We start from the raw sequence: 14038 nt of genomic DNA, 5'->3' as shown, positions 1-14038 counted from the left end.
CCAATGCAACTCAAGTGGCAATTCTACTTCACTGTGCTGGGATGGAAGCACAGGAGATATTCCAGGACTTTGTATTTGTTAATGATCAAAGTGCAGACAATTATAAACATGTCTTGCAGAAATTTAGGCTTTACTGTGAACCTAAGAAAAATGAAATATTCCAAACTTATAAGTTTTGGAAAAGAGACCAAATGCCAGGTGAATCTATTGACAAATGGGTTCATGAGCTACGACTACTGGCAGATGGATGTAACTTTAGCAATGCAAATGAAAAAGAAAGGAACCTGAGAGACAAGATTGTTTGTGGAGTTCATGATATCAGAATCAGAGAAAGATTATTGCAAATGCAAGATTTGACCCTTGCCATGGTCATGGACACATGCCATGCTGCAGAAGCCAGTAAAGAGCAGATCAGAGTTATGAATGAATCTGCATCACAATCAGTGAGTGTAATTCATAAGACTGGTAAAGTAAAATCAAAATCTAAAAGTACATGCAAGTACTGTGGCACCACACATGCTCCACGTCAGTGTCCAGCATATGGAAAGACATGCAATAAATGTGGTGTACGCAACCATTTTGCAAATGCCTGTCGCAGCACCACAGGAACCTTGAAGAAAAGAATAAATGAACTTGAACCAAGGTCATCATCACAGATCACTGAAGGTGAAGAAAGCTTCCTGAAGATTTCCTCAATCAATTCGCAGGACGACAGCGGTAAAGAATACCAAACAAAAATGAGAAAGAAAATGACAATCATTGACGATAAGTTGCAAAAATTTTCAATTGTATTTAAATTAGATACTGGTGCTGAAGCTAATGTCATTCCTTGTCGTTATTTTAAGCAAATGAAGCAAAAGCTAAATGCATGTAACACTACGCTATGTGGTTTTGGAAATACGAAAGTAAAACCAATAGGGACAAGTGTTATCAAATGTGTTAACGAGGATAATATTTCATATGATATAAGATTTTACGTTGTAGATCTACCGTGCATGCCCATATTAGGTGAATATGCATGTGCTATGTTGAATCTTGTGAAGCGTGTAGATACCTGTGCAAACAAATCAACTCTCACATTGCATGATGTTAAGAGTGATTATGCTGATATTTTTACTGGCACTGGTACATATGAGAAAGAATATCACATAAAGCTCAAATCTGATGCTACAGGTGTAGTTCAACATCCTCGTAAAATTCCCTATGCAATACGCCCTGTGTTAAGAGAAACCTTAAACAACCTAGAATCCCAAAGCATAATAGCCAGTGTTGATAAACCAACTGACTGGGTTAGCAACCTTGTCATTGTAGAAAAAAAGAATAAATCACTGCGCATTTGTCTTGATCCTAAGCCCTTAAATGAAGTGATAATGCGTGAGCGATATAACATACCCACTCCTGCTGATGTTCAGTCTCAGCTATCAGGAAAAAAGTTATTCACTGTCATTGACATGAAGGATGGGTATTGGCATGTTAAGCTTTCTGATGAATCATCATACTTGACAACTTTTCACACCCCTTGGGGACGTAAAAGATTCTTGCGAATGCCATTTGGTATCTCATCAGCCAGCGAGATCATGCAGAAAAGAAATGAAGAAACCTTTGGAGATCTTCAAGGTGTATATGTCATAGCAGATGACATCATCATTGCAGCAGACAATGAAGTTCAACATAATGATACCCTCCTGAAAGTGCTAAGAAAAGCTAGGGAGAAAGGAGTAAAGATCAATGAAGACAAAATTCAATTCAAAGTGACCACTGTACAATACATGGGAAACATAGTTACTGAAAACGGTCTCAAGCCCGATGACAGCAAGATCAAAGCCATTGTCGAAATGCCCAAACCCTCAGACATTCAGTCTCTACAAAGGTTTTTGGGCATGACAAAGTACTTGTCACAATACATTCCAAATGAATCAACAATCACAGCTCCTCTGCGTGAACTATTGAAGAAAGGAGTTCCATGGGATTGGACAAACAAACATGATGATGCTTTGTCTAAACTGAAAGATCTACTATCCAGAAAACCTGTTTTATCATTTTTTGATGTAAAGAAACCTGTAATCATACAGTCAGATGCTTCGCAATGTGGTCTTGGAGCCTGTCTGATGCAAGAAGGCAAACCAATTGCTTATGCCTCTCGATCAATGACACCGGCAGAAGTAAACTATGCCCAGATTGAGAAAGAAATGCTCTCAATTGTCTTCGCGACAAAGAAATTCCACCAATATGTATATGGTAAAGAAGCTATCTCTGTGGAGTCCGATCACAAACCCATTGAGTCTATAATGAAGAAGCCGCTATGCAAAGCACCGCCGCGACTCCAACGCTTGATGCTTCAACTTCAACCATACGATCTGAAGATTAAATATGTTCCAGGAAAGCTCATGTATATGGCTGACACTTTGTCACGTGCATATCTTGAAGTTGAGTCAGATAATTCGTTAAACGATGAATTGGAACATGTGATTCATTCACTTATACAAAATCTTCCGGTTACAATACCAAAGTTCAAAGAAATCCAGCAGGCAACAGCCAATGACAATGTAATGCAAAGAGTTAAAGCCTACTGCAAAACTGGATGGCCAAAAGCGAGAAAAGATGTCCCGATAGAAGCTCGTAGCTATTGGAACAGACGCGATGATTTGTATGAAGCCGAAGGTGTACTATTTTTAGAGGATAGGATTGTAATGCCCCAAGCACTCAGACCTCAAATGCTCCGGCTCATTCATGAAAGCCACCTTGGCATGGAGAAGTGCAAGTCTCGTGCGAGAGAGTTACTTTATTGGCCACGCATGTCATTCGATATTGAAGAAGTTGTTGCTAGCTGTGATATTTGTAATAAATACCAAAATAACAATCAAAGAGAACCCCTCATACCACATGATATCCCTGATGGTAGGTTTTCAAAAATCGGTGTTGATATTATGACTCTTAGAGGTATTGATTACCTTGTTGCTGTTGATTACTATTCAAAATACCCAGAAATTGTGCAGCTTTATGATAAAACTGCTAAAACTGTTGTCACTGAACTTAAACAAATTTTTGCACGTCATGGCATCCCGAGTGAAATTGTTTCTGACAATATGCCCTTTTGCAGTAAAGATTTCTTAGAATTCACAACTGAGTGGTGTATTAAAACTACCACTTCAAGCCCTACATATAGTCAGAGCAATGGGCAAGCTGAAAGAATGGTTCAAACCCTAAAAAAGCTCTTTAAAAAAGCTTATGATGATCAAAATGATCCGTACATTGCTTTGCTTGAGTATCGCAATTCACCTGTTTCTGGATTACAGTATTCTCCTGCTCAAATGCTTATGAGTAGACGATTAAGAACCAAGTTGCCTGTTGTGACGAATCTGCTTGTGCCACAAGTTGTTGATGCCTACAGGGACTTGTGTGACAGACAAAGTCGTCAAAAACGTTATTATGATCGCGGCACCAAGCCTTTATCTTCGTTAAAAAAGGGAGATGTTGTGAATTATCGAAGTAAAAACAAGCAATGGAACAAAGCCATTGTAGCTAACAAAAAACATGAGCCTCGTTCATATGTCATCAAAACTGCTCATGGTCATGTCAGACGTAATCGCCGTCACTTGTATAAAACATGCAATGCTTCCCCGTGTTTCGAATATGATTATGACTACCTACCGGACGCAATGCCTTTTCAATATACAAGTAACCACAATGTTCGTCCACCGCAAAGCAATAGCAACATAGATGCTTCACCTGCAGAAACATTGTCTGATGCTAATGCTCACATTCGTACATCAAGATTTGGGAGACCCATAATTCCTCCCGTAAGATATGGTCACTAAATTGTATTTTATTTCAATTCAATATGTTGAAGTGCCGAGTAGTCAATGTGTGTTACGGTGCATTGAGCATGTGTCGATTATCATTGTTTTAGGACTTGCGACTTCACCACCGTTCAGATGCATCCGTACATTTATTATCCATTTGATATGATTGGTCAATGTGTATCTCAATTGATTTATTTTATGCATGATGCTTAAGAAGAAGAGGGATGTAACAGATATAATCGATGCTGCCTCCAGCGGCAAGTGTACGTCATATCCGCATCATGTTAACTCAAGTAGTTGTATCATGAAGAAGTAAGAAGTAGATTGTACTAATAGTTTTCTTGTTCTGTATTCATCGCAATCAACCAATAAAGACTAGACAAGCCATCCGTTGTCATACACAAGAGAAACTATCACAATGACTATTTTGCAGTCACGACTATGACTGTCGTCATAGCACATGACTAGGGAACTGTGTTCTGAAAGCTCGTGTAATTCGATATTATCACAATGAACTCACAGCATCAGGCTTAAACAGATCGTTAGAATCTACACTGTGAAGTTATGTTGTTATTAGAACAATCAGTTAATATAAGCAATAGCATGAGAAAAATGAGAACGTCGAGAAATGTGAGCCGGTTTTGCAGAACCTCTTTCAGATATAGGCCTACTGCAAGATTAACTGTAGACATCATTAGCAAGTTTAACAGTATTGATTTCTTACTAGTATCAATTTATCTCAGCAAATTCTCAGGTTTGCATTACGTATACAATTGCAAGTTTGCTACACAATAGTTACCTCGAGACCATTAAAGAAGGCGTTGCGACCGTGCCACATTTTAAACTTATTGTTCTGCTTTGGTATCATGCACGTTATAGCGTTCGCGTTTTGTCGCTTCTACCTTTTTCTAGACCTCTGCTATGTTTGACATATATTGTTTTTCTTTCGTTGTGATGGTCAGAAATAAAAACAAACTGAACTGAAAGAAATATTACGAAAAAGTACTTATTTAGAAACAAAACAAGTAGACTAGGCTACAGTGCATTATTAGTTGTAAAAAACGTTTTTTTCGATATAATTTGTTTTGCGAGGAAGATACAGCAATAAAGTCTCTTAGGAAGGTATAGGGAATTGGCCCTTCTACGCATTTTGACACCAATTTTGTCTCTCTATCATGTTCCGTTACCGAGTTACGGGAAATCCCCCATTTTTAGCCCCTCACGAGTTTCGACCACGCGGTGCCAATCTAAATGACGTCATAATGGAATAAAAATTACATTTTTTAAATCAGTGTCCAAAATCCCATCATACGCAAACCCGAACGTTTTTAATTTCGAAAGTGTGGAAAAAATGAAACACCCTATACTAGGTAGGCTATATCTTTCCAAGCTGGTAATCATTGGTTTTCGTGATACGTCACGAATTGGTGAATAGAATATAGATGCCAGTATGCATTTGACGTCATAGTTTTAAAATCGGATTTTAATTGCGTCCTCTTTAACAAATATAATCAAGAAATAAACTTATCAAGCCTTTCTTACTCGTTGAAGGCTAACTTAAATACTTTGATGACTCAACTGAAGAATAGCCTATAAATAGGCAGTTTAACACCGAAAATTCCAAGCACAAAATTCCCTGTTGGAAATTACCCAACTGTATGGAAAGACAATTATGTAAGGTATAAGAGCATTCAATTTTCAAAAAAGTATTCAAATAAAAAGTTTCCATCAAGCATAGCCTACACAAAGAAAAATAAATAAGAAAAAGTACAATGAAGATGTGCTTCTCCGACCACAACAGAATCACGAATGCTGTGAAAACAAATTTAATCAGCACTGCCGTGGCCTTAGTGTTTGACTTATTGCATCATAAGTGGTACAGTATATTTTTACGATGATAGTCTAACGATACTTTGAAAATGAGGAGTTAGCTTTTTATTTAAAATTTTAATACCGGCACCTTTGAACCTTTGCTGGTTTGTTCGATGGTGAGGGATTGAATTGAAAACCATGAATGGTCGGTAGCTTTTCATTAGGCTTATTGTTGGTTAGCCGACTTTGCTATTCGCAAAACTTCCCCATGCTAGGCTACCACAATTGTAGGCCTAATGTTTTTTTTTTGTTTTTTCAAATACGTTGTGCTTGCGTGGTTGCAGTATCGCTTTTCGGAAAAAAAAAACATTAACCTGCTTTCGGAACGAAGGTCGAGTGTTTATTGTTGATCAAAGGGTAAATAGTCTAGTGATTAGCCAATAGACGGACATGTCGGACACAAAATTTTTTTAAGTTTTAAGTAGTCTCCTAAATATGAAAAACTATAAGCTGTATTCAGTGGTGATTTGAGATATTTCTCAGAATTTCGTGATGCAAAGTTTTTCTTTTGTCAACGCAGCTTTCACTTGTATTGCATAAAATAAAAAAATATTTTTTAAATGATTTAGGAAGGGTAAACAGCAGTATCGCTGACAGGGATTCCAGGGGGTACTTTTGAACCCAAACCCAGGAGGATATTAGGGACCTTTAAATTCTCCAAGAGGTCCGGAATATTGAAGAAACTACCGTGTTGTCTTTGAATATAGTGCGTCTTTCTCAGAAGGTTCTTAATTTGTAGAACGAGAATCTCATTGGCACCGAGACCCGAATTATCCTCTCAACGGTTCTGTGGACAAACTGCTATTTTTAGAACATTGGGCTCCCTAAAACGTACCCAACTGTACAGTAGGTTGATTATTTTATAGATATAGGCCGCTTGAGCATAGCCTACAAGGTTCTTGCAGTTGAACGAAGCTTCTAATATGGGGGAAATGTTGGACCTATGAGCCACTTTTTGATTTTTTTTTTGCCATATTTTCTTTATCTTTGAAGCGTCAACGCTCTAAACTTGCAGGAACATTCCTTGATCATTGAGGTCTACAATGATTAAGTTTGAAGTGTAGCTGAATTCTGACTAGGAAACTGTTGCGTCGTAAATGAACCTTTCCGAAGTGGTTCATAGGTCAAACAGTGTGTGGTCCTATGAACCACCATGACAAGACCTGCGAGCCACCCTGCTGACCTATGAACCACTATACAAGAAACAAGCAGAAACCACATATAAGAAAACATTCAAACACAGCACGAAATGAAGGTGTTTGAAAAAAAAAAATACAGAACAGCAAAACGTTTTACCGTAAAACCAGATGAATAAGTTCATTAATCTTGTTTTTTTCGTTCGGTTCCAAGCTTGTCCGCTTAGCTTCTTTTACATATTTTGACAAAGTTGTTCTGTCCACATTGTTTTGTTTGGCTGCAGTGCGAACAGATAAGTTGTTGTGCAAGACATGCTGCACGGCCATTTGCATTTCAACATCAGTGAAAGACCCACTTGTCTTAACAACTTTATTTGACATATTTTTCGATTCGAGTATAGTCTACAACGTAAATTCTACACATGAATAGATTATGTTATGCCTTAATTTGACAGCCCAGCATGTTGTTTTTACTTTAATTCATCACCTATTATTCATTGTAATCATATTGCCAAAATGGATGTAGCATATAAACAGAATATATGCTGCACCTATCTGCTATGAACCATGGCTCACAGGTCATTGTTCAGAGTGGCTCATAGGTCAGTTACCCTAATGCAAGCACATTTTTGGATCTGAACAAAAAAGTTGAGACAGTGACCTGCTCTATGCTAGCTAAAATATAGCACAAATCTAACTTGCTTTAAATGGTACCTCCTGCAAATTTAATTGAATTATACTTAATCCATCAAAATAAAACATTTACCTGCCACAAATCTTACTTATAATAGTATAAAATACTATGTGATGCCTAAAACTGACTAGTCTTTCACCACGTTTATGAAGCTTTCTGAGAAACGTTCTTTGTCTCGAAGTCACGTGACAGTGAGGAATGTGGGCGCTAAAAACTTCTAGAAAAAAAAATAGCGGGGGTGGCTCATAGGATAACTATGGTCATAGGTCCAACATCTCCCCTGCTTTAATTGCCGAGATGTAGGCTAATCAAGCCTGAGGGCGAAGCTTCTAACCTTTAGCTCTTTTAAAAATCATTACAAAATTAAAAAACGTGTTTATTTAAATAAGATACTGAAGAAGCCGCTTTTATGATGGTGAAAGCTTTATAATACACGATACAAGTTTCCCAACCTGACTGATTTTATTTAACTTACCTATTTTATTATATAGCTGGCCTCATTTTTTGTTGCCATCATGTAAATTGATTGCTCCAATTTCGCTCACATTATAAGTTAATGGTCAGGTAAAGGACATTCTTGGACTGTATAGCTAAGCTTAGTGCCGTTGACTGCGAAGTCTACAATAGGCCTATCATATTTTCATCGCCTAAAAGCTAAAACGACGACATTTAGAATATGACGCCACACTTTGAACATTAAAACGAAGATACGTTTTGCAAACAAGTAAAATGCAAGTAAAAGTTTACGTTTAAAGAATCTTTTTGGGTAAATAGCCTATAGGTCTATGCAGCAAAAGTTAAAGCAAAAACAAACGCAATAAAAAAAAACAAGAACAAATTATTATTTCTCAGATTTGGATATTGGATAGGAGATTGCAGTTTCTTAAACAAGGGGTGTCCAAACTCTTTCCCAAGCGGGACAGCTTTGATAATGCAAAAGTGCCCGCGGGCCAACAGATAATTCTTTGGCCTCTGATAATCTTGTTTTGCGTAAAGAAAAATGCATATGAAGTACCTAATGTTGTGTTATTTAATGTCATTTTAATGCAACAAAGCAATATGCAGGTTTAAGTATTTTGTAAAACGCATCAAAATCAATCAGGCAACCAATAATACTTTATAGGATACTGCACGAGATAGAGAACGCTGGAAAAAATACGAACTGGGCATCTCGTTTATCAAAGGTCGCGTCTGCTATGATGCTGTAGTGGGCTAGCAGTAAAACATATCACGGGATATGATAAGTTGGGCTGTCTAAGCTATCTGCTTTTCCCAGTGATGTACGCGCATACAAAAAATATTGACGCCGTCAGCGTAAACGCAAACGTTCAAAAAACCATACGCCGTATGCGTCAACGTAACTTGTAAAAAAGTTGGCGGTGTCAGCGTCAGCGCATACATTAGCGTAAACTCATTTTGTTTGCTAGGTGCCAAACATTCACACGGTATAAACCACTCGAAACAAACAAGTTTATTTTGAATTTCCACGAAGAAACACAAGCATCTGAAAGTGTTCATCTGACATTTTGCTGCGTTTTGGTTTCAATATGTCTTTGCCTATTGAGAACATTCTTTTAACTTATTCAAAATTTGGAAAATTTTATTAAAAAAGAATGCAAACAACAGCTAAGACATTAAAAAGTATGCGTTGACGCTATGCGCTAAAAATCCGCGAAAACTTTACAGCGTAGCCTCAAGCGACAACTATCCAAAAAAATGTGGCCGCAAGCGTTAACGTAAACAAAAAGTCTACGCCGCAAGTCTACGGCGTAGAATTTGCGGCGTATACGTACATCTCTGGCTTTTCCATCATAAAGTAATTCCCAGGTCGCAGACAAGCATAAAAAATCAGGAGGCCGGAGTCGCTCAGTTTTGATAAGCGATTCTTGTTCAAGTTTATAACCGAGAACGTCTATTTACAAGAATATGTTGAATCGAACAAGCTCAACTTTTCTTTGCAAACTTTATTTGTATACAAATAACCATATTTCTATTTTTGTATTTTATTCTATTTTTGTATTAATCTTACAATTTTTTTCCCATTTTTGTAAAAAAAAAATTCGCTCGCTCAACCACATTTCGTTCATCTCCGTGATATTGAGCTAGCATAGTTGGGGATTGAGGGGCGCCACTCGGCAATCGACGGCATACTTTTGTGTGTCTTGCCAAAGACACAATCACATGTTCTTGAGCGGTGTCTAGCCGCGCCAATCAAACCGACCATGGATAGATCCGACAAAACAAACTAATCAAATAGAACTTTTTTTGACAATATAAAATTTTTTCCAGAGAAACGAAGATATTCGTTTGGGGATTGGCAACTGAACAAATTTAAAATAAGCTTAGTTTATGTCGTTTTACTTAATCTATAAGCTAACTTTCAATAGAAACTAAAATGAAAAGTTTTTGTTTAAAGTTAAATTTAAAACTATTTAATTGGGAAAAACTTTTCTCTCTCTCTCTTCGAATTGTTTGCCACATATGAGTCCTGTTGTAGGCAAACGATGCACTTTTCATTTTTTATTGCTTTGAATATTTACAGATATGGAAGCCTGCATTGACGCTCTTTTGGAACACAAAAAATATTTTTTGTTTGAAAGAATACCAGAAATTGAATAAACAAAAGCAAAGATATTCTGCAGGCAGCCTTATACGTACAAGAACAAACGATTGTGTAAAGTTAACAGTAAAATATTTGTTTTGTCAATTGTCATCACAATGGGTAGAGCGTTCTCTACTGAAGATGACTGGTCACAGCGGTAAACCATAATCTCTTCGTGGGAAAATTGTAACGTAAGATTCCCAAATCCGTTCGTCTGCATGCAATGACCCAAAAATAAACACACTTTCGAAACGTCTATTCAAACAGTGTATTCCAGTAAAATTAGCCCGAGGCTATCGAAAATAGGTGTAACGCCTACACCTCTAAAAAAAACTGTCACTACAATACAGATTAATTGGATAAAAGACGGAACCTTTGTCCAGCTAGCAAGCACTAAGCCAACAGTTAAATGAGCGGCCAACTTTCAAGCAATCATTTTACGAATGAATCAGAAAAGATATCAATATCTCAAATTCACGTAGAAAGTAACTGTGACGCAATAGTGAAATCAATTGTCACGCAATTCAAAACAGGTGTCCAAAGCTAGTGAACCAATGCATTCATGTTTAAACAGGCCCAAACAAGTCCTAACAAGTTTGACACAAGTCTATGAACGATGGTGCAATTTTGGCACATTTTCTAGCAACTTCCATGACGTAATATTCAGTAGACTTGAACGGTTTTATATGACGTTTGATTTGTACAGAGATTGGCCGTAACATAGCGGCCCCTAGTTATGACAGTCTAACATGGCATAACTAAAAAAGAATTGAAGGACAATCGTGAGCCAATGAATAAAACACACGATACACAAATTTTTTGAATCACTCACGTTTAAGTTAATACGCAAATACAAAGGGCATGCAAAGAATGAACAGCAATAAGAATAAACACGACGATACATGAAATTGGTACCATAGGTACACGCTAAATGACGCTATATACAATAGTTGCGATAATAACCGACTGTTCCGGGCTCAGACAAGTATCGGCCGCCGCAGACAAACCAGGCTCAAACCCTAACACTTAGGTGTTCTTTACGGGGGCGAGGCACAAAATATCCCTCAACACGTAGTCTACTTTCACTTTCCCCGTACTCTCATCATAGTTGCAGACGGCAACTTTGGCTCTACGAACCACAGGCTTCCCTTTCCTAATTTGTGGAACTACCTCATGCACCCTCCCAAGTTGATACTTCCCACGTTTACCAATGTCTTGGAGAGAACCTACCACTACAAGTTGACCAGGCTCCAAATTCTCGGCCATTTTTAGCCATTTTTTCCGGCCCTGAAGACCTGGCAAGTAAAAATCGATCCATTTATTCCAAAACTGCTGAGAAAGTGACAAATTGAACCGATAATCCCTTCTTAATTGGTCACGATCATGTGGTTGCCCAACAGCACAGTATGGGTCTAAGTATGGGGTCAAAAGTGAGGCAGGGGTGATGACAGTAAAATCCCTAGGGTCGTCACTCAAAGGTACCAAAGGGCGTTCGTTCACGATCCGAACGGCACTACTGGTGTACGTAAGCAGTTCAATGAAATTGGGCTTACGAATCGAAGAGTCCAAAATGTGAAAAAAGTATTTGGTCATATCGGCCACGAAACCAAGTCTACTCAGCCGAAATCTAGCCAAGAGATCTGCCAGAGGGTTTAACAAGTCAGGACCCGAAAACATTACATCATTAACACAAGTTCCTCGAAATTCAGACTTGCCATCGTAAACAATGCGCTTTTTTAATTGTGACGTCACAAAGTATGGTAAATACCATTCAAATCCCTTGACATTTCCTGCTTCACCCGCGCGCTCAATATAGCCATTAGATTTAAGATCTTTCATGGTGTCAGTAAGGAAATCACGAAGTTCAGGTTGTTTTAAAGCTTTCTTTCTTAAAGCAGCAGCTCTATCTGACGCCAACACAAAATTGTTAGGTAGATCAATATCTTCCTTCAACGGAACAGGTATCTCAAATCGACCATCTTTCAACTCAATATTCGGTTCGACAAGTTCTCTAGCCAAAATATCATTGCGAGACAATTCACAGGTTTCATTTTGCAAAGTCAAATCCTGAATGACTTTATTCAGGTCTGCTATTTCCATATCGCGAGACTCAATTTTACGCTGAAAGCCAGAGATGACATCCGACTCTGAAGACGTCTGCACTCTGCACACTTTAGCAACGCTTTCAACTAAGGGTGACTTACCACCACAAGCCAACCAACCGAGAGGAGTGAGTAAAGCATGCGGTTCACTACGATTTTCACCAACACGTTCTTCTTTTGCCCACATCAAATAAGCGTTGTCATTGCCAATCAGTACATCTACAGTACTACAATCATTCAAATGAAACATATTCACGTCATGAAAATGACGGAAACTACTTAAATCCTGCTTATGTGGTAAAGTCTTAACATCGTCAGCCCAAGCTGGGTTAACCACCGAGGTTATATCACAAAACAGTTCATCAGTCTCTAACGACTGGATGTTGAGTTTAACAAGGTCAGCACAAGTAGGTTTCTGACCAGCCAGAGTATCCATTTTAAACGACGCTTTATCATACGGTTTAAGACCAAGTTCGCACACCAAGTCACTCGAAACAAAGGTCAACTGCGAACCAGGATCATGCTGACAATACACCAACTTCGATTTGCCAGTCATTGGATTCAAAACACGAGCAGCAGTAACGCGGTTAAAGGCTGCTTTAACATTTCCAATCTTAACATTACGCACAGGAACTCTGGCACCAGCCTCATCTTTACCGACCAAATCCAGAGAATCACGTGACGTCACATAAAAATCATGCAGAAGAAAATAGTGTTTCCTATCGTTGGTGGGTCCACACTTACGACAGTTATTTGCATGATTACAGTCTCTAACCATATGCTGGCGCAAACAATTCAAGCATTTGCCAGCTTTCACAATGACATCTCTCCGATCTTTAGGTGTCAAGCGCAAAAATTCTTTACAATTAGACAAAAAATGATATTCAACTTGACCACGTGACGAACAACAAAAACATGCCGGTAGGTCTTTACGTCTAGCCTCACCACCGCGCGGTGCGCCAACAGCAGTCGAGTACTGCGAACTTCCTGACATGACAATATCATGGGGTTTTACAGACGTCTGCCTAACCGGACATGAAGGCAATTTTCCTTTGCCAAACTTTTTAAATTGCTGCGACTCCCCAGAATCGCCCATTAGCATAATGCTAAAATCAGTCGACTTGCGCGTTTCCTCCCGTACTACAAATTCAAACAAACTCTGAAAAGTAGGTTCCTCAGTGCTACCATACTGATCACCTAAAAAGTCAAGATAACGCTGCTTAGCGTCAAACGGGAGTCGCTTAGCCAAATCCAAAACAAAACGTCCTTCTAATTTATCACGCTGACCATAAGCTTTCGCGTAAAGCAAACACTGCGACAATTCATCTTTAAACTCTTTCAAATCACTGGAAGAGATAGAAGTCAATTTGCTACCATAGCGATACTTTCTAATTTCTGGTTCTGCAAAAAGACCTCCACGAACCCCAAAACGCTGGGACAAGCGAGCTAACGACATTTCTATCCTGTCTTCCTCTGACAAGCCAGGAGTGTCGGAAACCAAATTAGCAATCGTTTGTGCAGCTGTTCTAACACAAGCTGCTTGCAACAAAGTCAAACGAGTTCCCTTGAAGGGCGAAGCTGCCATCAAGGCCATAACACGATTTTTAAAGAAGACAAATGGCATATTATTACCATCGTAACCAATCAAGGCCGCCTTATCGAAGAACGTCCTACTATTTTGGTATTCAAAAAAGCAATCCTGCTGTTGAGAACTCGATTTAGCGGGAGAAGACAAGCTATATCCCTTAAGGGGCTGAGTGGGCTCAGTCACATGCACAGCCCGATCACGATCCTCAAACACGTTAAAATCAGGAGACACGATACGCCTC

This window comes from Aplidium turbinatum, chromosome 11 (assembly GCF_918807975.1).
Source record: "Aplidium turbinatum chromosome 11, kaAplTurb1.1, whole genome shotgun sequence".
Lineage (NCBI taxonomy): Eukaryota > Metazoa > Chordata > Ascidiacea > Aplousobranchia > Polyclinidae > Aplidium > Aplidium turbinatum.
The sequence above is the reverse complement of the archived record's forward strand: the minus strand, read 5'-3'. Positions refer to the sequence as shown.